Raw genomic sequence first — 26,310 nt, forward strand, 5'->3', positions numbered from 1 at the left:
GTGGAGGGAGCCTCTAACCAGCCCAGTTTGGACCAATTAATGGTGGAGGGAGCCTCTAACCACCCCAGTTTGGACCAATTCATGGTGGAGGGAGCCTCTAAACAGCCAAGTTTGGACCAATTCATGGTGGAGGGAGCCTCTAAAAACCCCAGTTTGGACCAATTCATGGTGGAGGGAGCCTCTAACCAGCCCAGTTTGGGCAAATTCATGGTGGAGGGAGCCTCTAAACAGCCCAGTTTGGGCAAATTCATGGTGGAGGGAGCCTCTAACCAGCCCAGTTTGGACCAATTAATGGTGGAGGGAGCCGCTAAACAGCCCAGTTTGGGCAAATTCATGGTGGAGGGAGCCTCTAAACAGCCCAGTTTGGACCAATTCATGGTGGAGGGAGCCTCTAAAAAACCCAGTTTGGACCAATTCATGGTGGAGGGAGCCTCTAAACAGCCCAGTTTGGGCAAATTCATGGTGGAGGGAGCCTCTAACCAGCCCAGTTTGGACCAATTAATGGTGGAGGGAGCCTCTAAACAGCCAAGTTTTGGGAAATTCATGGTGGAGGGAGCCTCTAACCAGCCCAATTTGGACCAATTCATGGTGGAGGGAGCCTCTAAACAGCCCAGTTTGGGCAAATTCATGGTGGAGGGAGCCTCTAAAAAACCCAGTTTGGACCAATTCATGGTGGAGGGAGCCTCTAACCACCCCAGTTTGGACCAATTCATGGTGGAGGGAGCCTCTAAACAGCCAAGTTTGGACCAATTCATGGTGGATGGAGCCTCTAAAAACCCCAGTTTGGACCAATTCATGGTGGAGGGAGCCTCTAACCAGCCCAGTTTGGGCAAATTCATGGTGGAGGGAGCCTCTAAACAGCCCAGTTTGGGCAAATTCATGGTGGAGGGAGCCTCTAACCAGCCCAGTTTGGACCAATTAATGGTGGAGGGAGCCGCTAAACAGCCCAGTTTGGACCAATTCATGGTGGAGGGAGCCTCTAAAAACCCCAGTTTGGACCAATTCATGGTGGAGGGAGCCTCTAAAAAACCCAGTTTGGACCAATTCATGGTGGAGGGAGCCTCTAACCAGCCCAGTTTGGACCAATTAATGGTGGAGGGAGCCTCTAAACAGCCCAGTTTGGGCAAATTCATGGTGGAGGGAGCCTCTAACCAGCCCAGTTTGGACCAATTAATGGTGGAGGGAGCCTCTAACCAGCCCAGTTTGGACCAATTAATGGTGGAGGGAGCCTCTAACCAGCCCAGTTTGGACCAATTCATGGTGGAGGGAGCCTCTAACCACCCCAGTTTGGACCAATTCATGGTGGAGGGAGCCTCTAAACAGCCAAGTTTGGACCAATTCATGGTGGAGGGAGCCTCTAAAAACCCCAGTTTGGACCAATTCATGGTGGAGGGAGCCTCTAACCAGCCCAGTTTGGGCAAATTCATGGTGGAGGGAGCCTCTAAACAGCCCAGTTTGGGCAAATTCATGGTGGAGGGAGCCTCTAACCAGCCCAGTTTGGACCAATTAATGGTGGAGGGAGCCGCTAAACAGCCCAGTTTGGGCAAATTCATGGTGGAGGGAGCCTCTAAACAGCCCAGTTTGGACCAATTCATGGTGGAGGGAGCCTCTAAAAAACCCAGTTTGGACCAATTCATGGTGGAGGGAGCCTCTAAACAGCCCAGTTTGGGCAAATTCATGGTGGAGGGAGCCTCTAAACAGCCCAGTTTGGACCAATTAATGGTGGAGGGAGCCTCTAAACAGCCAAGTTTGGACCAATTCATGGTGGAGGGAGCCTCTAACCAGCCCAGTTTGGACCAATTCATGGTGGAGGGAGCCTCTAACCAGCCCAGTTTGGACCAATTCATGGTGGAGGGAGCCTCTAACCAGCCCAGTTTGGACCAATTCATGGTGGAGGGAGCCTCTAAACAGCCAAGTTTGGACCAATTCATGGTGGAGGGAGCCTCTAAAAACCCCAGTTTGGACCAATTCATGGTGGAGGGAGCCTCTAACCAGCCCAGTTTGGGCAAATTCATGGTGGAGGGAGCCTCTAAACAGCCCAGTTTGGGCAAATTCATGGTGGAGGGAGCCTCTAACCAGCCCAGTTTGGACCAATTAATGGTGGAGGGAGCCGCTAAACAGCCCAGTTTGGGCAAATTCATGGTGGAGGGAGCCTCTAAACAGCCCAGTTTGGACCAATTCATGGTGGAGGGAGCCTCTAAAAAACCCAGTTTGGACCAATTCATGGTGGAGGGAGCCTCTAAACAGCCCAGTTTGGGCAAATTCATGGTGGAGGGAGCCTCTAAACAGCCCAGTTTGGACCAATTAATGGTGGAGGGAGCCTCTAAACAGCCAAGTTTGGACCAATTCATGGTGGAGGGAGCCTCTAACCAGCCCAGTTTGGACCAATTCATGGTGGAGGGAGCCTCTAACCAGCCCAGTTTGGACCAATTCATGGTGGAGGGAGCCTCTAACCAGCCCAGTTTGGACCAATTAATGGTGGAGGGAGCCTCTAAACAGCCAAGTTTGGACCAATTCATGGTGGAGGGAGCCTCTAAAAACCCCAGTTTGGACCAATTCATGGTGGAGGGAGCCTCTAACCAGCCCAGTTTGGGCAAATTCATGGTGGAGGGAGCCTCTAAAAAACCCAGTTTGGACCAATTCATGGTGGAGAGAGCCTCTAACCAGCCCAGTTTGGACCAATTAATGGTGGAGGGAGCCTCTAAACAGCCAAGTTTGGACCAATTCATGGTGGAGGGAGCCTCTAAAAAACCCAGTTTGGACCAATTCATGGTGGAGGGAGCCTCTAACCAGCCCAGTTTGGACCAATTCATGGTGGAGGGAGCCTCTAAACAGCCCAGTTTGGGCAAATTCATGGTGGAGGGAGCCTCTAAAAACCCCCAGTTTGGACCAATTCATGGTGGAGGGAGCCTCTAAAAACCCCAGTTTGGACCAATTCATGGTGGAGGGAGCCTCTAAAAACCCCAGTTTGGACCAATTCATGGTGGAGGGAGCCGCTAAACAGCCCAGTTTGGACCAATTCATGGTGGAGGGAGCCTCTAACCAGCAGAGTTGGTGGAAATCAGGGTGGAGGGAGCCTCTAACCAGCAGAGTTGGGGGAAATCAGGGTGGAGGGAGCCTAGTATTAGCAGAATTGTGCAACGCTTATGGTGGATGAGTATGAGGATGCGGAGGAATTGGAGAGGTTGAGTACAGACATGGAGTTTCATGTTGGGGTGCTTTACACAGGTGGGCACAAAAATGACGGCTCTACCCAGTGGTGGTTCATTTTTATCAAAGTGAGCCGGTCGGCACTCTCAGCTGACAGACGGGTGCGCTTGTCAGTGATGATGCCACCGGCTGCACTGAACACCCTCTCAGATAGGACGCTGGCGGCAGGACAGGACAGCACCTCCAAGGCATATAGGGCAAGTTCAAGCCACAGGTCCAACTTCGACACCCAATACGTGTAGGGCGCAGAGGGGTCGGAGAGGACAGGGCTGTGGTCGGAAAGGTATTCCCGCAACATGCGCCTATACTTCTCACGCCTGGTGACACTAGGACCCTCCGTGGCGGCACTTTGGCGAGGGGGTGCCATCAAGGTGTCCCAGACCTTAGACAGTGTGCCCCTCGTTTGTGTGGACCGGTGAGAACTTGGTTGCCTACTGGAGGAACTGCCCTCCCTGCCGCCAACGTCACATGCTGGAAACATCTCCATCATATTCTGCACCAATTGCCTGTGGCAAGCATTGATGCGATTGGCCCTCCCCTCTACCGGAATAAAAGACGAGATGTTGTTTTTATACCGGGGGTCAAGGATAGCAAAGATCCAGTACTGGTTGTCCTCCATGATTTTGACAATACGCTTGTCGGTTGTAAAGCACCCCAACATGAACTCAGCCATGTCTGCCACAGTGTTAGTTGGCATGACTCCTCTGGCCCCACCGGAAAGTTCAATCTCCATTTCCTCCTCATCCTCCATGTCTACCCATCCGCGCTGCAACAATGGGACGATTCGAAGTTGCCCGGAAGCCTCCTGTATCACCATCACATCATCGGACAACTCTTCTTCCTCCTCCTCCTCCTCCTCCTCCTCCATTAAACGCAGTGAAGCGGACAGATGTGTGGACCTACTCTCCAGCTGTGACGGATCGGATGCTATCCCTAACTCCTCTGTGTGATCTGAGTTATCCCTGATGTCAATCAGGGATTCTCTCAGAACACACAAGAGCGGGATTGTAAGGCTCACCATCGCATCCTCAGAGCTCACCCTCCTTGTGGACTCCTCAAAGACCCGTAGGATGTCACAAAGGTCTCTCATCCATGGCCACTCATGGATGTGAAACTGAGGCAGCTGACTTTGTGGCACCCTAGGGTTTTGTAGCTGGTATTCCATCAAAGGTCTCTGCTGCTCAACCACTCTATTCAACATCTGAAACGTTGAGTTCCAGCGTGTGGGGACGTCGCACAAAAGCCGGTGTTGTGGCACATGCAGGCGTTGCTGGAGAGATTTTAAGCTAGCAGCGGCTACTGTCGACTTGCGAAAGTGGGCGCACATGCGCCGCACTTTCACCAGTAGCTCTGGAACATTGGGGTAGCTCTTTAGGAAACGTTGCACCACTAGGTTGAAGACGTGGGCCAGGCATGGAACATGTTGGAGTCCGGCAAGCTCCAGAGCTGCTACCAGGTTCCGGCCGTTATCACAAACGACCATGCCTGGGCCCAGGTGCAGCGGCTCAAACCATATTGCCGTCTCATCGAGGAGGGCATCCCTCACCTCGGAGGCAGTGTGCTGTCTGTCCCCCAAGCTGATCAGCTTCAGCACAGCCTGCTGACGTCTACCAACGCCAGTGCTGCAACGTTTCCAACTCGTAGCTGGGGTCAATCTAACAGCGGAGGAGGAGGCGGTGGCGGAGGAGGAGGCGGTGGCGGAGGAGGAGGCGGTAGAGGAGGAGGAGGAGGGGGGTGTTCTTCTCGTGTCCCTGCCAGGAATGTTAGGCGGGGAGACGAGGTACACCGGGCCAGTTTGGGAAGCAGTCCCAGCCTCAACTACATTCACCCAGTGTGCCGTCAGTGAAATGTAGCGTCCCTGTCCGCATGCACTTGTCCACGCGTCGGTGGTCAAGTGGACCTTTGTGCAAAGCGCGGAACTAAGGGCCCGCCTGATGTTGAGTGACACGTGCTGGTGCAAGGCGGGGACGGCACACCGGGAGAAGTAGTGACGGCTAGGGACGGCATAGCGAGGTGCCGCAGTTGCCATCAGGTCCAGGAAGGCGGGAGTTTCAACAAGCCGGAACGCCAACATCTCCTGGGCCAGCAGTTTAGCGATGTTGGCGTTCAAGGCTTGCGCGTGTGGGTGGTTAGCAGTGTATTTCTGCCGCCGCTCCAATGTCTGAGAGATGGTGGGTTGTTGTAAAGAAACGCCTGATGGTGCCTTTGATGGTGCAGGAGAAGGAGATAAGACAGGACCAGGGGAGGATGAGGTAGAAGTCAACAAAGTGGCGGAGGCAGATGAAGTGGTGTCCTGGCTCGTCCTCTGGAGTGCATCGCCAGCACAGTCAGCAGTGGCAGTGGCAGAGGCAGAGGCAGTGGCAGAGGCAGTGGCAGTGGCGTGAACGGCAGGCGGCCTTTGTCCTGCCGTTGCTGCCTGCCACTGATTCCAGTGCTTGGATTCCAAATGACGGCGCATTGAAGTGGTGGACAGGTTGCTCTTCTCAGAGCCCCTAATCAATTTCGAGAGGCAAATTGTGCAGACAACACTATATCTGTCCTCGGCGCATTCCTTGAAAAAACTCCACACCTTCGAGAAACGTGCCCTCGAGGTGGGAGTTTTTCGGGGCTGGGTACGAACTGGAACATCTTGGGAGATTCCGGGTGTGGCCTGGCTTCGCCTAAGCTGCTGACCTCTGCCTCTGCCTCTAGCTACCCTTTTTGGTGCTGCACCTGCCTCAACATCCACACTACTTTCCCCGCTTGACATCCCCCCTGTCCAGGTCGGGTCAGTGTCCTCATCATCCACCACTTCCTCTTCCAACTCCTGTCTCATCTCCTCCTCCCGCACAATGCGCCGGTCAACTGGATGCCCTGACGGCAACTGCGTCACATCATCGTCGATGAGGGTGGGTTGCTGGTCATCCACCACCAAATCGAACGGAGATGGAGGAGACTCTAGTGTTTGAGCATCTGGACACAGATGCTCCTCTGTTAGGTTCGTGGAATCGTGACATGGAGAGGCAGGTTGAGGGACAATGAAAGGAGCGGAGAACAGCTCTGGGGAGCAGGGACAGTTTGGGTTATTGTTCTGTAAAGCTTCGGAATTTTGGGAGGAAGGAAGACAAGACTGTTGGGTAATAGGAGGAGAGGAGGCAGAGTCTGACTGGCTGCTGGACAATGTGCTGTAAGCGTTCTCTGACAGCGATTGCAAGACCTGTTCCTGGTTCTCGGGCCTACTAAGGTTTGTACCCTGCAGTTTAGTTAATGTGGCAAGCAACCCTGGCACTGTGGAGTGGCGCAATGCTTGCTGCCCCACAGGAGTAGGCACGGGACGCCCTGTGGCTTCACTGCTACCTTGCTCCCCAGAACCATTCCCCCGACCTCGCCCACGGCCTCGTCCACGTCCCTTTCCGGGAGCCTTGCGCATTTTGAATTCCTAGTTAGAAATTGGCACTGTATACCAGTAGTAAAAATTGTGGGTGCACGTAACCCCAATATATTCTTTGAATTACCAGTCAGAAACTGGCACTATATGGCAGTAGCAAGAAATGAGGGTATTTGTATTCCCAATATATTCTTTGAATTCCCAGTCAGACAATGGCACTGTATACCAGTAGTAAAAATTGTGGGTGCACGTAACCCCAATATATTCTTTGAATTCCCAGTCAGACACTGGCACTATATGGCAGTAGCAAGAAATGAGGGTATTTGTATTCCCAATATATTCTTTGAATTCCCAGTCAGACAATGGCACTGTATACCAGTAGTAAAAATTGTGGGTGCACGTAACCCCAATATATTCTTTGAATTACCAGTCAGACACTGGCACTATATGGCAGTAGCAAGAAATGAGGGTATTTATAACCCCAATATATTCTTTGAATTCCCAGTCAGACAATGGCACTGTATACCAGTAGTAAAAATTGTGGGTGCACGTAACCCCAATATATTCTTTGAATTACCAGTCAGAAACTGGCACTATATGGCAGTAGCAAGAAATGAGGGTATTTGTATTCCCAATATATTCTTTGAATTCCCAGTCAGACAATGGCACTGTATACCAGTAGTAAAAATTGTGGGTGCACGTAACCCCAATATATTCTTTGAATTCCCAGTCAGACACTGGCACTATATGGCAGTAGCAAGAAATGAGGGTATTTGTATTCCCAATATATTCTTTGAATTCCCAGTCAGACAATGGCACTGTATACCAGTAGTAAAAATTGTGGGTGCACGTAACCCCAATATATTCTTTGAATTCCCAGTCAGACACTGGCACTATATGGCAGTAGCAAGAAATGAGGGTATTTGTATTCCCAATATATTCTTTGAATTCCCAGTCAGACAATGGCACTGTATACCAGTAGTAAAAATTGTGGGTGCACGTAACCCCAATATATTCTTTGAATTCCCAGTCAGACACTGGCACTATATGGCAGTAGCAAGAAATGAGGGTATTTGTATTCCCAATATATTCTTTGAATTCCCAGTCAGACAATGGCACTGTATACCAGTAGTAAAAATTGTGGGTGCACGTAACCCCAATATATTCTTTGAATTACCAGTCAGAAACTGGCACTATATGGCAGTAGCAAGAAATGAGGGTATTTATAACCCCAATATATTCTTTGAATTCCCAGTCAGACAATGGCACTGTATACCAGTAGTAAAAATTGTGGGTGCACGTAACCCCAATATATTCTTTGAATTCCCAGTCAGACACTGGCACTATATGGCAGTAGCAAGAAATGAGGGTATTTGTATTCCCAATATACTCTTTGAATTCCCAGTCAGACAATGGCACTGTATACCAGTAGTAAAAATTGTGGGTGCACGTAACCCCAATATATTCTTTGAATTACCAGTCAGAAACTGGCACTATATGGCAGTAGCAAGAAATGAGGGTATTTATAACCCCAATATATTCTTTGAATTCCCAGTCAGACAATGGCACTGTATACCAGTAGTAAAAATTGTGGGTGCACGTAACCCCAATATATTCTTTGAATTCCCAGTCAGACACTGGCACTATATGGCAGTAGCAAGAAATGAGGGTATTTGTATTCCCAATATACTCTTTGAATTCCCAGTCAGACAATGGCACTGTATACCAGTAGTAAAAATTGTGGGTGCACGTAACCCCAATATATTCTTTGAATTCCCAGTCAGACACTGGCACTATATGGCAGTAGCAAGAAATGAGGGTATTTGTATTCCCAATATATTCTTTGAATTCCCAGTCAGACAATGGCACTGTATACCAGTAGTAAAAATTGTGGGTGTATATAGCCCCAATTCTATTGCTAGGGGACTTGCAGGGTATTTCTGGGGTGAAGGTGGGGGGGCACACCGTTGGAACGGGTATCGGGGTATATATCGGGTATACGGGAATACACTGACAGTGTATTCCATTCAGGATCCTGGGAAAGCTGGGTTGCGGCGATTGAGCCCGTCAGTGCCACGTTACACTGACAAGCTTCTCCCTGGAATTTAGCTCTTACAAGAGCTGTTGTGGTTGTCTTCTCCTTCCTATCCTAGCCTGTCCCTGCCTACCCAGAATCTAAGCCCTAGCTAGCTGGACGGAAACCTCCGTCCTCGGTGAATTGCAAGCTCAGAATGACGCGAACCTGGGCGGCGCTGTTCTTTTAAATTAGAGGTCACATGTTTTTGGCAGCCAATGGGTTTTGCCTACTTTTCTCAACGTCACCGGTGTCGTAGTTCCTGTCCCACCTACCCTGCGCTGTTATTGGAGCAAAAAAGGCGCCAGGGAAGGTGGGAGGGGAATCGAGTAATGGCGCACTTTACCACGCGGTGTTCGATTCGATTCGAACATGCCGAACAGCCTAATATCCGATCGAACATGAGTTCGATAGAACACTGTTCGCTCATCTCTAAACATAATTAAAATTTATCACAAATATGATATTTTTCATTTAATAAAGTATTTTTTTTATTTTTATATGTTTAACTTATTTTAACTATTCAGAAAAGAGCCTAAGACCTTTGAAATTTATAGTCTATACAAAAGAGGGCTTCTCTGACCAATCAAAATCTAGCCGGCACTAGGCCACTCCCCTTTATGGGAGTGCCCAAGCTATCGGACCTGAATGGAAACTTATTGCATTGATATTTCGGCAACAGCTATTATACTTAGACGGAGTGCTATGGGCCAATAGAATTTTAGCCTACACATGAAGTGGAAGGCGCCCGCCAATGAGAATGCAACCGACAAAAAGTCTCTCTTTAACACATTCTAGGCATACAGTGGACCTGAAGGGGAACTCATAGCTGCTATCATACTAAAACGGAATACTATGGGCCAACTAGACAATGAAACTGTCTCCCCGGCGATCTCAAAGTCATTCCTCAGGAAAACCTTGGCTCAGGCTCTAGCTCCGGTCCAAGCAGAGCTGTCAAAACTCCATGCATATGTGCAGCACATCGGCAAACACGTGGACTCCCTAGAGTCAGCGTGCTCGGCACTCACGCTACACTCCTCCACTATGGTCCTTCACTTAACCAAACACCACAACCACCTACAAACTTCTGGAGGATATAGAAAATCGTAACCGCAGGAGAAATCTATGTCTCAAGGGCTTACCTGAAACGCACGCTCGAGACACTGGGAGTAATGGCGACCATCTTTGATTCCCTCCTAGGCCATGACAGGTTTGCTGTGATCCAGATAAAATGAATACATAGGGCGGTACGCTCGACACCCTCACTCAATGATCCACCGCGTGATGTAATATGTGGTTTGATGTCCTCCATTGATACCTCAGCGGTCCTTGCAGCAGCCAAAGAAAAAAGACCACTGATGTTTGAGCAATTGGAAGTACACCTTTACCAAGACCTGGCAACTTCAACCCTCGCTAAGCGATGGATCCTGCAACCCCTCCTTGAAGTTTTTAGGTATAAAGGCCTACAATATGCATGGCTATTCCCATTTGGTCTGTCCATAATTCACCAAGGGAGGAGACTTATTGTCCGTGCACCAGAGGACCTGACCACTCTATGGCCTATCCTGGGAATACCTCCATTGGACATTCTATCTTGACTGCCTCTACCAGAGTACATACCTGAATACTGACCAAGGGGACTCTCCTAGATGCCCTAAATTATCGAGATCCTGCAAACTCCCTCCACGGAGTAACATATAGGATTTAAGCTGAGCTCTAAGGTTTCTGCAGAACCCAGAGAAGGTGACACGTGCTACTCATGTTGAATTTCCCTTTATCACCTCTACACACCCAAGGAGACATTACTTCTTCGCTTTTGGCCTTTAAATACCCTTTTCCTGACCGGATTACTATTGCTTTACATGATGATGGATTCTGTTGACTCTCTGACAAAACTAATCTACAGGTATCGTTGTTTAAAGGTACTATGCTATTCTCCCTTTCTCCCCCTTCCTCCCCAACTCTCCCCGTCCCCCACATGAGTTCCTACTCTTCAAAAGGGATTCCACTGCTGTTTCGGATTAAATCCTATTCTCCAATCTCCATCCCTGACTGCCTGGGACTTTTACTGCATAACAAGACTGGAACTCTTGTCTTCTTATTTTGGCATACACAGTTGGTAAATTTACTTATCTGTAAATGTTTGATATATGCACCTTCTCACCTTCCCTTGCCCCCCCTTCCCCCCGACTTGAGATATATTATGGGCTTCTTTTGTTCGCGCTGTACCCTGTGTGAAACTGGTTGTGGGTTTGCCCCATTGCCGCGGGGGGTGGAAAGTCCTGGATCCAAATGATTCTCCATTCTAACTTCCTTCAACCCCATAACCTCCTCCCTCCCCCTTCCCCCCCTCTCTTTAGCTAGTCTACTAGAGGTACTATTGGTTAGTGACTTCACATGTATCTGGGGGGGGGGGGGCGCCTGCCCAGCTCTCGGGATTCGTGTTTGTGGGGTCTCTTTGGTCTCGGGTGGCCGCGATGCCTGTACCGGTGTAATGGTCGCTCTATGTAAATCGATGGGGCATTTATGGGGCACCCCATGTACCTAATACTTCACTTTTTTCCCCTTCCGCCACCCTCCCTTCCCTGATCTACTTCATGAAAATGTTCATTAGCTTATTAGTTAAGTGTTGGTATGAAACGAGCTAGATTCACTCTTCTCAGTTGAAGGTCGGTGTTGAGGATTGCCTATTACCTAATGTATACTTACTCTGCTAACTTTTGTTATATATCTTTTAATGAGTCTCCGTGGTCTGCTGGTCCTGGGGTGCTCACCACCACCTTAGCCCTCTCTCCTTGGATCTTGACAGTGCATCTTGTATGTCACCGTCACTGGCTTTATGTATTCTTGGGGTTCACTCCCGCCGAGCCCCCTGAACTTGCGAGGTCCCGTGGTCCCGAATGGTCATAAAATCCAGGCCGCTGTTGTGATCTTCTGGGGGGTGGCGAAGCTCTTGGACTCACTTCAGAGCCTTCTTCCACCTGGTACTCACCTGTTGAGACCTGCATTTAAAGGGATTCTACCATTAAAATAATTTTTTTTCTCGATAGCACGTAGGAATAGCCTTAAGAAAGGCTATTCTTCTGCTTCCTTTAGATGTCTTCTCTGCGCCGCCGTTAGGTAGAAATCCTGGTTTTCGTCTGTATGCAAATGAGGTCTCTCGCAGCACTGGGGCGGTCCCCAGCGCTCAAACAGCACTGCGGGTGTCTCAAATGCTGCGAGAGAACTCTCAAGCGCCGCCTCCATCTTCTTCAGGAACAGCCTCTTTGCGCATCTTCTTCTGGAGATGGGTTCAAACTTCTAAGTCTCAGGCAGAGCCAACTGCACATGCCCACAGGCCACAAGAAAATGGCTACTTACTTACTGTGTAAGTGGCCATCTTACTATGAAGATGGAGACGGCGCTGGAGATTTCTCTTGCAGCATTGGGACCACCGCCAGTGCTGCGAGAGAATTAATTTGCATACAGACAAAAATCGGGATTTCTACAGAACGGTGGAGGAGACAAGATGAAGATTGAATGGATTGAAAAAATCAACCAAATTGCTCACTTCGAAAAGCTTTCCAGTTGGAAATCCAGATCCCACTGCAAATTTCTCAAGATTTGGACTTGCGAGGTCCCGTGGTCCCGGATGGTCATGAAACCCAGGCCGCTTATGGGGGCCACACGGTGGCTCAGTGGTTAGCACTGCAGCCTTGCAGCGCTGGAGTCCTGGTGTTAAAATCCCGCCAAGGGCAAAAAACCATCTGCAAGGAGTTTGTATGTTCTCCCCGTGTTTGCATGGATTTCCATCCCATATTCCAAAAAAAGACATACTGATAGGGAAAAATGTACATTGTGAGCTCTATATGGGGCTCACAATCTACATTTAAAAAAAAAGAAAAGAAACCCAGGCCGCTTTTGTGATTATCTTCTGGGGGGTGGCGAAGCACTTGGACTCACTTCAGAGCCTTCTTTCACCTGGTACTCACCTGGTGAGACCTGCATTTAAAGGGATTCTACCATTAAAATCAAATTTTTTTATCTCTTTCTTAAGGCTATTCTTCTACTTCCTTTAGATGTCTTGTCTACGCCGCCGTTAGGTAGAAATCCTGGTTTTCGTCTGTATGCAAATGAGGTCTCTCGCAGCACTGGGGCAGTCCCCAGCGCTCAAACAGCACTGTGGGTGTCTCAAATGCTGCGAGAGAACTCTCAAGTGCCGCCTCCATCTTCTTCAGGAACAGCCTCTTTGCGCGTCTTCTTCTGGAGCTGGGTTCAAACTTCTAGGCTTCAGGCAGAGCCAACTGCACATGCCCACAGGCCACAAGAAAATGGCTGCTTACTTAGTGTGTAAGTGGCCATCTTACCGTAAAGATGGAGACAGCGCTGGAGATTTCTCTTGCAGCATTGGGGCCAGTGCTGTGAGAGAATTAATTTGCATGCAGACAAAAAACGGGATTTCTACAGAACGGTGGCGTGGAGGAGACAAGATGAAAATTGAATGAATTGAAAAAATCAACCAAATTGCTCGCTTCGAAGAGCTCTCCAGTTGGAAATCCAGATACCACTGCAAATTTCTCAAGATTTGGATCCCGTTGAGGAATTTGAAATTTTGAGGGTAATCTCTCAATACAGTTGATGTTATCTCTTCCTTCATACCCCATTTCTCCCCTTTCATATGCACATTACTGTATACCCAATAATAAAAGATATTATACTTAGTCCCATACCTAATATCGAATCCACTAGAGTAGTATGGACTGAGGATCCTAAAACAAGGTCCCGTTTTTGTACGCATGATCATGGCAAATTTTAAACCTTGTTTACTTACCTTTGTAAATTGTGTTATATATGACTCTTATGCGTATATGTTCAACTTATTATGATAAAATCCTTAATAAAAATATGATTAATAAAAAAAGAACCTGCCACACCGTGCAGTAGGTGATTTTACCCCCAACATTCTGCACTAACTGACTTTTGCTGCCACTGCCACCGTGAACCCCTGCAACATGATTTCCAAAGAGGTAAGCTTCTCCGAAGTGGGTGGTCTACCTTGGGGCATGTTTGGCTCCCACCTCCCACTGCTGCCACCCTGCTGACTCCTGGCCACACTACTGACTTGCTGGCTCCGCTACTGCCTCCTGAGCAAGCTGCCACCCTTTCCTCCTGATGATGATGAAGCCTCTTCATCACATGGCTCCCAAATGTGATCAGCTACATCGTCATCGACTACAGTCCGCAGGTCACTGATGTCCTCCTCAATGGTCTCTGAGCCAGGAGCCTGACTGCTCACAACAGTAGCTGACATGCCACTCTCCTCATCATTACTTGCCTACCTACTGTAGGAAGCTGCAGATGCATACATCCCAACCGTCCCAATTTCCGCGGGACATTCACGATTTGGGTGACATGTCCCGCGGTCCCAGTTGGAGGGAGGTATGTCCCGATTTCAACTCAGATCTGCGTCCAGAGGACGCAGATCTGAGTTGAACACATATGCGGCTGAAGCAAGGAGCTGACACAGGTCAGCTCCTCGCTGCTCTCTGCGCGCCTCTCTCGCTGACACATATGCGACTGAAGCGAGGAGCTGACCTGTGTCAGCTCCTTGCTTCAGCCGCATATGTGTCAGCGAGAGAGGCGCGCAGAGACCAGCGAGGGAGCAGAGGAGAAGGCAAGTGTAATGTGGAGGTGGAACGTGAAACTGGGGGCAGATGAAGGAGAGGACGGCATGACACTGGGGGCAGAGATGGAGAGGACGGCATGACACTGGGGGCAGAGATGGAGAGGAGGGCATGACACTGAGGGCAGATGAAGGAGGGGACGGCATGACACTGTTGGCAGAGATGGAGAGGACGGCATGACACTGGGGGCAGAGATGGAGAGGACAGCATGACACTGGGGGCAGAGATGTGGGGACATGAATCTGGGGGCAGAGATGGGGACATGAATCTGGGGGCGGAGATGGGGACATGAATCTGGGGGCAGAGATGGGGGACACGAATCTGGGGGCAGAGATGGGGGACATGAATCTGGGGGCAGAGATGGGGGACATGAATCTGGGAGCAGAGATGGAGGGATATGAATCTGAGGGCAGAGATGGGGGGACATGAATCTGGGGGCAGAGATGGAGGGGGACATGAAACTGGGGGCAGATGAAGGGTGTATATGAAACTGGGGGAGAGATAGAGGGGGGCATATAATTTACGGGTGACTGTAGGAGGATTGTACTGTGTGCGGGCACATGAAAAATTAACGAGTGGGCGGAGTCAACATAAAAGTGGGCAGGGCTAAATGTGCTGCAGCGCGCGCGTAGCGCGCCACACATTTTGTCCCTCTTTCGATTTTTCAAAAGTTGGGAGGTATACAGATGTCTCCTCCAGGTCTCTGCTGGGCACTAGCTGCTGACTGTACTCTAGTAGGTCTTCCTCACTGTATAGTGGATCTGAGCCCACAGCATAGAGTACTTCTGTGGCTGAGGGAAAAGAAGAGGACAGAGGCAGGTTGAGGACAGGTAAGGGCACAGGGCCTTCTTCCAGGTCATTCCAACTAAGGGCGGTGTCTGACAAACACTTCAACACTTTGCTAAGGGTTTCTGATGTGACTTGGGATGAAGTGGATGACTGAGTAAATCATTCTACAACAGATGCTGGTCAAAACACGACCGCCACTTGACCCTGGGAGCTCAGGCCTCTGTAAGTGATCCCCTGCTACCAAGGCCCTTACTTTGCTGCGACCTCTGCCTGCACCAGAAACATTTAGACTGTGCCCCTCCCCAGTGCAGGGCCTGTCATTTCTCTGCCTGACATACTGTCAGATCAAATGAACAGATAACTGCTCTATAATAGTTGCTTTATAACAGACAACTCTGGGGTTTTGTTGTGTTTTGTGTTTCTACCACTTTCCCCAGCCACTGCTGACATCTCTCCCTGCACTAAGTATGATGTGAAATGCCTGAACCTAAAATAGCAGAGGGTATTTATAGGGCTGTGACATCATAGGGCCGGATGGCTGCTGATTGGCTGCATACATGGCATTGTGGGTGATCCCGCATTCCGAGAGTTCCTTGCCCCATGTCCTAACACGAAGCATGAAGAAATCCGGTTTCAATGCAAATCAAAGCTTTCCTGAAGTTTGGATCAAATATTACTTCATCAGCTTCGATTGGCTCATCTCTACTTTTAAACATAAATTTTACATAGGTGTCACACTATAACAAAAAATTCACTTGAAAAAAATGAAAAAACACTAGAGATAATATTCTTGTAATTGTGGCCTCAGTAGTGTCAGGGGTTAATGTGAGTAATGACAATCTTTGTACAGGGCTGTGGAATATGTCTGTGGTATATTCTGTATAACACAAGGACGCCTGAGACCGGTTATTTCTTCTACAAGTCTCTATAGTAAGGACGGATCAGAGCACAATCCTCGGAGAGCAGATCCAGAATGATGTGCGATGAGATCAGAGAATGTAAAATCTATCCCATAATACTGTATAAAAGGAGGGGAGATGAGAGCAGTCACCATATAGCATGTCCTGATCCTGGGGGCCGTGCTGTCTGTGTCACTGCTGCCTCACTGCTTCTATCCATCATCTCTTACTGAGGACAGAATATACGTCATATCATCATCATCATCATCATCATCATCATCATCATCATCATCATCATCATCATCATCAATCATCATCATCATCATCATCATCATCATCATCATCATCCTCCTACTCCTACTCCTACTCCTACTCCTACTCCTACTCCTACTCCTACTCCTACAAGGAGATGTGCAGTCTCATTACTACGCTTCTTCTTTGGTTTCCTGTAACAGAATTAGTCTGTGATCTCAGGATAAGAGAAGTTCTTGAGCAAGTGCTGAAAGGTTCCCAGGATGGAGATCTCATCATTGGGGGGTTATTGACAATGTATAAATCTACAGAATATCGTCAGCTCCAAGGCTACAATGACACAGGTTTTTGGTGTTCTGAGTAAGTCCTTATTTCATGTACAAATTGTCATCAGAAAAGTAGAGCGAGTTGTGTGAGGTCTGTAGTCAATTCTCTGAAGATAAGGACTCGATAAACCATAAGGACGTGTCTGTGCCGGAGGATCTTGTGCAGGTTCTTGTGATTCTCCTCATATTCCAGCTCCTAGTAAATGCTGCTCATGTATTCCTATCAGTATCCTCAGCTGTACACAGGCCTCACTTACAATCTTTACACTCACTATGGTTTCATCATTTCGCAGAAAAAAAAAAAAAAAAAATGTTAGTGATTTTTTTCTTTTGAAAAATTAATTTGATACACTATGTTTTTATAGATCTATAGTCCTAGGAGCCCTGACAGTGTCATACACTAAGTACTATAGATAGATAGTCCTAGGAGTCCTGACAGTGTTATACACTACGTATTATAGATAGATAGTCCTAGGAGCCCTGACAGTGTCATATACTACCCTGTTTCCCCGAAAATAATACGGTGTCTTATATTAATTTTTGCTTCCAAAGATGCGCCATGTCTTATTTTCAGGGGGTGTCTTATTTTTTTCAAAGAAGAATTCACATATATTGCTAAATATAAAAATTAACATTTATTAAATACTGTACAGTATAAAAATATTTTGTAGTGCAGGCTATTTTGGACACAGGGATACCTAACATGTATGGTATGTGTTTCACAGTGTTTACATACTTTTATATGTGTTCTAGGGAAATGGGTTGATTTGAATTTGTAATACTTTTATATTTTTTATTATATATATATATATATATATATATATATATATTACATTTATTAACCCCCTGTAATACATTACAGACAGGGAACTTGCCTTCAAAAGAAATGACAATTTTTTGCAATGCAATTGTAAAGGTCTGATCACTAATGCAATGCAATGCATTAGTGATCAGACCTTTGCAATGCATTGGATGAGGTTGCTTCCCCCTCCACTCGTAAAGTCCCACATAGGAGGCAGCAGCCCTGGCACACGCCACAGACACGATTTCTTCAGCGCTGCTCTAGGTGTGCCGAACGTCTCTGGAGAAAATCACGCTCACCTGCAGATTTCCTCCACTTCAAGTTTATGCTTAAAACATATAGTTCTGCCCTTCACCTCGCCAAACAAGACTATTTCACCGCCCTCATCTCTTCTCTCTCCAGCAACCCTAAAAGGCTTTTTGAAACCTTTCACTCCTTACTCACACCCAAGGTGCAGACGCCATTCACAGACCTTAGTGCTGATGACCTGGCCATGTATTTCCATGATAAAATTGATAAGATCCGTCAGGAAATTACTGCCCAAGCCCCAGGTGTCATTGACTCCCACACCTACGATAGTACTGTTCCCCTCACCAGCCGCACTTCAGACTGTCCATTCTCATCTTTTGAACCTGTCACAGAAGAGGAAGTCTCCCAGCTACTTTCTTCATCTCGCCCCACAACCTGCAGTAGTGACCCCTTCCCCTCACACCTTCTAAAATCTCTGTCCCCTGCTGTCACTATTTACCTTACTAAAATATTTAACCTCTCTCTCTCTTCTGGAATCTTCCCATCCTCCTTCAAGCATGCTGTTATAACCCCGCTACTGAAAAAACCCTCCCTGGACCCATCCTGTGCTGCTAACTATCGACCTGTCTCTAACCTCCCCTTCATCTCTAAACTTTTGGAACGCCTGGTTTATTCTCGGTTAATCCGTTATCTCTCTGCTAACTCTCTGCTTGACCCCTTACAATCTGGTTTCCGCGCTCTGCACTCTACTGAAACAGCTCTCACAAAAGTCTCTAATGATCTACTAAAGGCTAAATCCAATGGTGACTTCTCTCTTCTTATTCTTCTGGACCTCTCTGCAGCTTTTGACACTGTTGACCATCAACTTCTCCTCACTATGCTCCGCTCAGTCGGCCTCAATGACACTGCGCTCTCCTGGTTCTCCTCTTATCTCTCAGACCGCACTTTCAGTGTATCATTCGCGGGCTCTGTTTCCTCCCCTCTTTCCCTTGCTGTTGGGGTTCCTCAGGGCTCAGTCCTAGGCCCCCTGCTCTTTTCTCTCTACACAGCCCCCATTGGACAAACCATCGCCAAATTTGGCTTCAGGTACCATCTTTATGCTGATGACACCCAATTATACACATCTTCCCGTGACATCACCCCTGCACTCATACAGAACACCAGTGACTGTCTCTCTGCTGTCTCTAATATCATGTCCTCGCTCTATCTGAAACTAAATCTCTCTAAGACTGAACTACTACTGTTTCCACCATCTAACAGATCTGTCCCTGATATATCCATTGCAGTCTCAGGCCTTACTATAACTCCTAGGCAGCAGGCCCGCTGCCTCGGGGTCATATTTGACGCAGACCTTTCCTTCACCCCTCATATTGAATCACTCGCACATTCAAGTCACCTCCACCTCAAAAACATCTCCAGAATACGCCCTTTCCTTACCAGAGATACACTAAAGACACTTATTGTCTCTCTGATTCATTCTCGCCTTGACTACTGTAACTCCTTACTAATCGGTCTTCCCCTCACTAAACTCTCTCCTCTACAATCTATTCTGAATGCAGCAGCCAGGCTCATCTATCAGGCTAGACGCTACAGCGATGCCTCTGATCTGTGCCAGTCACTACATTGGCTGCCTATTCATTATAGAATAAAATATAAAGTTATTACTCTCATCCACAAGGCTCTCCATAATGCCGCACCTCCCTACATTTCTTCCCTCATCTCTGTCTACCGCCCAACCCGTGTTCTCCGCTCATTCAATGACCTAACACTTACATCCTCTATTATCAGAACCTCCCATGCTCGTATACAAGACTTCTCCCGAGCTGCACCACTTCTCTGGAATGCTCTACCCCGGACAATAAGATTAACTCCCAACTTCTACAGTTTCAAACGCAAACTAAAGACGCATCTTTTCAGACAAGCATATCACAATTCCTAATGCACAAAATTGTCTGAACACTGTATAAGCAATGCCGCCCCTGCTACCTCTTGTGTCACCCCCTCTACCTCATAGATTGTAAGCTCTTTTGAGCAGGGCCCTCAGTCCCATTGTGTGAAATCCTGCCGGGTGTTTAACTATGCCGGCCACCCAGGAGTCGGGCGGCCGCCATAGCCGCCTGGTGTCTGCTGGTGTCAGCAGACATCCAGCGCTAATGCCTCCGGTCGGTGCCCACACATGCTCCCATAGAAATGAATGGAAGCGCCCGGCATGCCGATTAACCCCCGCTTGCCAGCTACTTCCATTCATTTCTATTCACTACGTCTTACTTTCGGGGGAGCGCCTTATATTAGGCAAGGCAGCAAAATGTCTGCCATGCCTCACTTTCGGGGTACGTCCTATTTTCAGGGAAACACAGTATGTATTATAGATATATGGTCCTAGGAGCCCTGACAGTGTCATACACTATGTATTGTACAGTAGATATATAGTCCTAGGAGCCCTGACAGTGTCATACACTATGTATTATAGATATAGTCCTAGAGGTCCTGACAGTGTCATATATTATGTATTATATATAGTCCTAGGAGTCCTGACAGTGTCATACACTATGTATTATAGATATATAGTCCTAGGAGTCCTGACAGTATCATACACTATGTATTATAGATATTCAGTCCTAGGAGCCCTGACAGTGTCATACACCATGTATTATAGATATATAGTCCTAGGAGTCCTGACAGTGTCATACACTATGTATTATAGATATATAGTCCTAGGAGCCCTGGCAGTGTCATACACTATGTATTATAGATATATAGTCCTAGGAGCCCTGACAGTGTCATACACTATGTATTATATATCTATAGTCTTAGGAGCCCTGACAGTGTAATACACTATGTATTATAGATATATAGTCCTAGGAGCCCTGACTGTGTCAAACGCTATGTATTATAGATAGATAATCCTAGAGGTTCTGACAGTGTCATATACTATGTTTTATAGATATATACTCCTAGGAGCCCTGACAGTGTCATACACTATGTTTTGGTAGGACAAAATGTAAAATCCAGCATGCCCGAAAACCAGTTGAATAAGATAAAATGTAACTTTTACTTCATTTCGGTTAAAAAAGACAAAAAAATTTTTATCTTACAACATGGATCCAGAGAAGACAAAAACAGATGGCCTACGCGTTTCGAGACCTAGTTCATGGTCTCTTAGTCATGGCATCAAATGGCATCATGTTTTATAGATATATACTCCTAGGAGCCCTGACAGTGTCATACACTATGTATTATAGATATATAGTCCTAGGAGCCCTGACAGTGTCCTACAATATGTATTATAAATATATAGTCTGAGGAGTCCTGACAGTGTCATATGCTATGTTATATATATAAATATAGTCCTTGGAGTCCTGACAGTGTCATACACTATGTATACAGATATATAGTCCTAGGAGCCCTGACAGTGTCATATACTATGCTTTATAGTTATAAAGTTGAAGGAGTCATGACAGTGTCATACAGTGTCAAATTGAGCTGTCTAGGGCCCCCAGTAGTGTTTATTTTGAGGGCCCACTATACAGCTATGAGTGCAATTATTATCTCCCTCCCATTCACTTATCGATTCATAAACAGCACCAACACATATTTTTCCTAGTATTAGCCTCCTACCTAGTCCATCCCTTGTACTGTCTCTGCTGTGGCCCTCACAGTAGTCTGCTGATCAGCTTTTACCTTAGACTTGAGCCCCTTTGCCTCGATTATGAAAATTATTGGTGATATGGACCCCACATTGACAATAAGGTAACAGGACCCAGAAGGGAGGATAAAGATGTGGAGTAAAAACTCAACAGGACTCTCTCATATTACTGAGATCATGTAGTGAATAAATGGAGCCTAGCTGAGATACTTATCTTGATATATTTGTCTATTTACAGGACACATTTTGATGGATTTATATATTCTCTGATTTTTCTCTTTGCCATTGATAATATTAACCAGAATCCTGACATTTTACCCAATATTACACTGGGATATGATATTTATGACACATGTATGGGTGAGTGTTTGGCGGTACACCATGTATTACATCTTCTATCTGGTCGGGGTATGGTGATACCTAATTACTCCTGCAGGGCCCATGGCCACCTGGCCGGTATCATTGGAGACCTCCAATCATCTACCACTATTCCCGCAGCACAAATCCTTGGACTATATGGATATCCTCAGGTATTAGATACTCTGGGCATTGTCTATCAGTACAAGTGTAATATGATTGAGATGAGATGCATGTGACTCTTAGTTAATGGAGAGATATTACTTGATGTATAGTGAATACTAGAGGTGAGAGAGCTGATAACACAAATTTACCCTAAATTTTGTTGAGCCATTGTGTAATATTGCATGCTTAGGGAAAGCATTGTTATCATCACTGCATGATCCAAAGCTATAGCTGCAATTTGACTGGGGCTGTTTCTGCACAACATTGGTCTTGCCCAACATTTTTCATTTTAACAAAGGGTTTAAGAAGAAAAATTGCCCACAGTTTATTACACAGACATATCCCATATGTGACGGTGAACACCTGTACGGGCCCATAACAGGCCTGGAGTCCAAAAGAGAGTTAATTAGTAGAGATGAGTGAACACCATTCGATAGAATTGATGTTCGATCGAATATAAGGCCGTTTGAGGTATTTGATTCCAATCGAATACCACGAGGCAAACGCAGTAAAAATTTGTATCCCCTCCCACCTTCCCTGGCGCTTTTTTTGCACCAATAACGGCGCAGAGGAGGTGGGACAGGAATTACGACAACGGAGGCAGTTAAAAAAATTGAAAAAACCCATTGGCTGCCGAAAACATGTGACCTCCCATTTATACGATCGGCCTCCGCCGTATTTGCCATATTTGCAGTCAGAGATAGGGAGAGAGACATAGCAGCTGAGGGCTAGATAGGGTTTAGCTTCAGATAGGCAGGGAAAAACCGATGAAAAACAACAGCTCTTTTCAGAGCTATATACTAAAGGGAGAGGAGTATATAGTTCTTGCTATATACGTACGTTCCAACCAGCTTTTATTACAGGTGTCCACAGACAAAATAGCAGCAATCCACAGCAGTTACTTTTTGCTACATACCAGACAAACATTTTTTAGGGGGGTTTCCCCCTCCAAAAAATTAGCAGGAATACAGAACAGTTACTTCTTGCTATATACCAGACAAGCCGCTTTTATTTAGGGGGGCCACAACAAAATAGCAGCAATCCACAGCAGTTACTTCTTGCTATATACCAGACAAAAAATTTTGTGGGGAGATTCCCCCCCCAAAAAAATAAAAAAATTAGCAGGAATACAGAGCAGTTACTTCTTGCTATATGCCAGACAAGCAGCTTTTATTTAGGGGGACACAACAAAATAGCAGCAATCCACAGCAGTTACTTTTTGATATATATGTGCAAACCAGCTTTTCAGGCTGTGTAACCCCAAAACAAGAATACAGAGCAATTAGGTCAGGCTATGTACGCTCAATCCAGATATCCAGGGTGTGTACCCCCAAAACCTAGGTGGGAGACACCGAAATTTAGTCCATCTATGTATGCTCAATCCAGATATCCAGGGTGTGTACCCCCAAAACCTAGGTGGAAGACACAGAAATTCAGTCAGGTTATGTCCACTCAATCCAGTTGTTCACAGTGTGTAACCCCAAAACCTAGGTGGGAGAGACAGAATTTCAGTCAGGCTATATCAGCTCAATCCAATTTTTAAGGGTCTGCCCCCTAAAGATAAGTGAGAGACACAGAAATTAATTCAGGCTATATCAGCTCAATCCAATTTTTAAGGGTCTACCCCTTGTATTTTTCATTTATTTCTGTGACATTATTTCAACCAATAACTCAAGCAGTACAAGCACCAGACACTGGTACTAGAACACTGAAAACTGCTATATAAATGTAGTACAACTGCAGCCATTACTTCACCGCCCTTTTGAGGAAACCCGCACCATTCACTTGATATTCTTTCAAGGCCTTTTCTCTTCTCTTTTGCTGCAATACACAAATCTGCTGAAGTTCCTTTGGGAGCTCAGAGGAGGTGGCCTCAGTGCTGAGAAACACATCTGATGCCCCTTGGCAATGTGCATTAATATAACCATTGACCAACCAAGTGTAGTCAGCTAGCATAGCATCGAGCATGGCTAAACTCAGAGAAAAAAGGTGTACCACTTACAGAGATAGTAACTTCAGTGCTGCAATTGGCAATGGACAGTCACACCAGATGCTCGGATTGTCCTTCATTAAAGTTTCCTTATACTTTAGGAAAGAAAGTTGTGAGGGTGAAAGGTTGAGATATCGCATCAAACAATCCTTATCTGTACTTGTGTGACTGGGAAGAAAGCCACCAGTTTCCATTGAGAATAGGTAGACATCAGCGACCTGAGTATAAAATATCTTGTTTAGTATCACACCGTATTGAGAGGAAGTGGTTCAACAGAGGGAGAGACAGTAAAAGGAACCGAAAAGAGATCCTGGGAGGGGGCAAGGGTAGGATGACTTTGTTGGGAAGATTGGGCATGTTGGGAGGAAGGAAGGGCAGACTCTTATGTATGAACATGACTGCAGGTAGTGGCTGACCGGCTGCTGGAAAAGCAGCTGGAAGCATTATCCACTAGCCATTGTAACACCTGGTCCTGGTGCTCGGGCCTGGTCTGTGTTGTACCCTGCACCCTGCAGCTGTCAATGTCTCTGGCTGGAGCCACTTACGGACAAGTTGTATAAGGTGGTGCATTTGTGACCTTTGTGGTAACGCCTCCTGGTATTCCCAATCATGGACGCTTCGAGCCCGGACATTCTGGTCCACACCCAGTTGGGCCAGGATCTCTGACTTCACGTGCTGGTAATTACCCGCATCCTGTTCACTCAGGTCAAAATAAGCTTGCTGGGGCTCAGCAACTAAGAACAGAGCCAACACCTCTATCCAGAGCTGCGGCGGAAGCCTCTCACGCGTGGTCACTCTTTCAAACCCAGTCACACAGGCCTCTACGTCATCCTCTGATGTCATCTTGGTCAAAGCTTTACGGTCCTCTTTTCTAGCATCCCGCTCTGGCTTTGCTAGGTCGGCCTTTTGCTGAGCAGCCAGCAACATGAACATCTGCTTGGCCAAAAGATGGTTGGTCTCCTTTGCTAATACGCTATTCCGTGTCCGTGTGAACTAGGCCTAATACTCTATGGCGTCCGCAGGTTTCCTTAGGTAACCATTTCTGTTCCACTTAGCACAATCTACTTAAAACTCTCAGTTGAAGTTCAGCACATCGATACATGGTTAAGTTAATTAATTATGCAAATATAAAGAAAATAAAACAAACTAAAAAAATAAATAAAATACAACTTTCCCCTAGATATGGACAAACATGGACAACATTAAAAAATATGATTATGAACTAACTGAGAAATATCCTTACTAATATTATTTAAAATTGAAAAGTTTGTGTTTGGATGTGGTTGCCGGGGCGGGGGAGTGGGGGGACGTGGTCGCAGGGGCGGGAAGAGGCCCAGGGTCGCGGAGTGGAGGGGTTATGGAAAGGGAGCCGGGGTCACGGAATGGTGGAAAGGGGGCTGGGGTCGTTGGACAGGGGGGTTGGGTAAAGGGAGGTGGTGGAAAGGGGGCCGAGCTCGTGGGCCAGGTGGTGGCAGGGGACACCCAACAATGAAGGAGGGCCCATGCCCGCGCTGCAGGTGGGGCACGCAACACGGGAATGCTGCCGCAGACGAAGTCGCGGGTACTGCTAGTATAGAATTCGTCGGAAACAAAAGGAACAACCACTAATCATAATAGACTTCTGCATAGGTGAAATTAAATAAGATTGTAAAATTCTCTCAGTGTGCCATTCCTTGTGGTGGCTGCTGGAAAGAAAGTGCAATGAACTAGTGGAAGGAAGTAGGAAAAGATCAGTGCTGGCCCCCCTCCCTCCACGAGCCCCTAGGACAGTGATGGCGAACCTTTTTGAGACCGAGTGCCCAAACTGTAACCCAAAACCCAATAAATTATCACGGAGTGCCAACACGGCAATTTAACCTTAAAACTATTTGGATCCACAATTGCGGACTCACAAATTACAGTCGTGTGAATTGGGCTTTACAGAGCTTGTACTGAAAGGTCTGTACACAGTACAATCTGCCCCGCAGTGGCCCCCACACACACAGTACAATCTGCCCTGCAGTGGCCCCCACACACACAGTACAATCTGTCCCGCAGTGGCCCCAACACACAGTACAATCTGCCCTGCAGTGGCCCACACACACACAGTACAATCTGCCTCGCAGTGGCCCCCACACACAGTACAATCTGCCCTGCAGTGGCCCCCACACACACAGTACAATCTGTCCCGCAGTGGCCCCCACAGACAGTACAATCTGCCAGGGGGGCCACACGGTGGCTCAGTGGTTAGCACTGCAGCTTTGCAGCGCTGGAATCCTGGTGTTCGAATCCCACCAAGGGCATAAAACCAACTGCAAGGAGTTTGTATGTTCTCCCCGTGTTTGCATGGATTTCCATCCCATATTCCAAAGTCATACTGATAGGGAAAAATGTACATTGTGAGCTCTATGTGGGACTCACAATCTACATAAAAAAACAAAACAAAATCAGTACAATCTGCCCTGCAGTGACCCCCACAGACAGTACAATCTGCCCCGCGGTGCCCCCCCCAAGGGATTATACCTGTATACTCCATAATAGC

At 47.1% G+C, this 26,310-nt stretch overlaps 1 pseudogene; it reads right to left on the reverse strand.

The window, feature by feature from the left end:
• Window positions 1-23,545: 23,545 nt before the first annotated feature.
• Window positions 23,546-24,722, reverse strand: LOC142184402 (piRNA biogenesis protein EXD1-like; annotated as a pseudogene).
• Between the last annotated feature and the right edge of the window lie 1,588 nt (window positions 24,723-26,310).

Source organism: Leptodactylus fuscus, chromosome 1 (genome assembly GCF_031893055.1).
Source record: "Leptodactylus fuscus isolate aLepFus1 chromosome 1, aLepFus1.hap2, whole genome shotgun sequence".
Taxonomy (NCBI): domain Eukaryota; kingdom Metazoa; phylum Chordata; class Amphibia; order Anura; family Leptodactylidae; genus Leptodactylus; species Leptodactylus fuscus.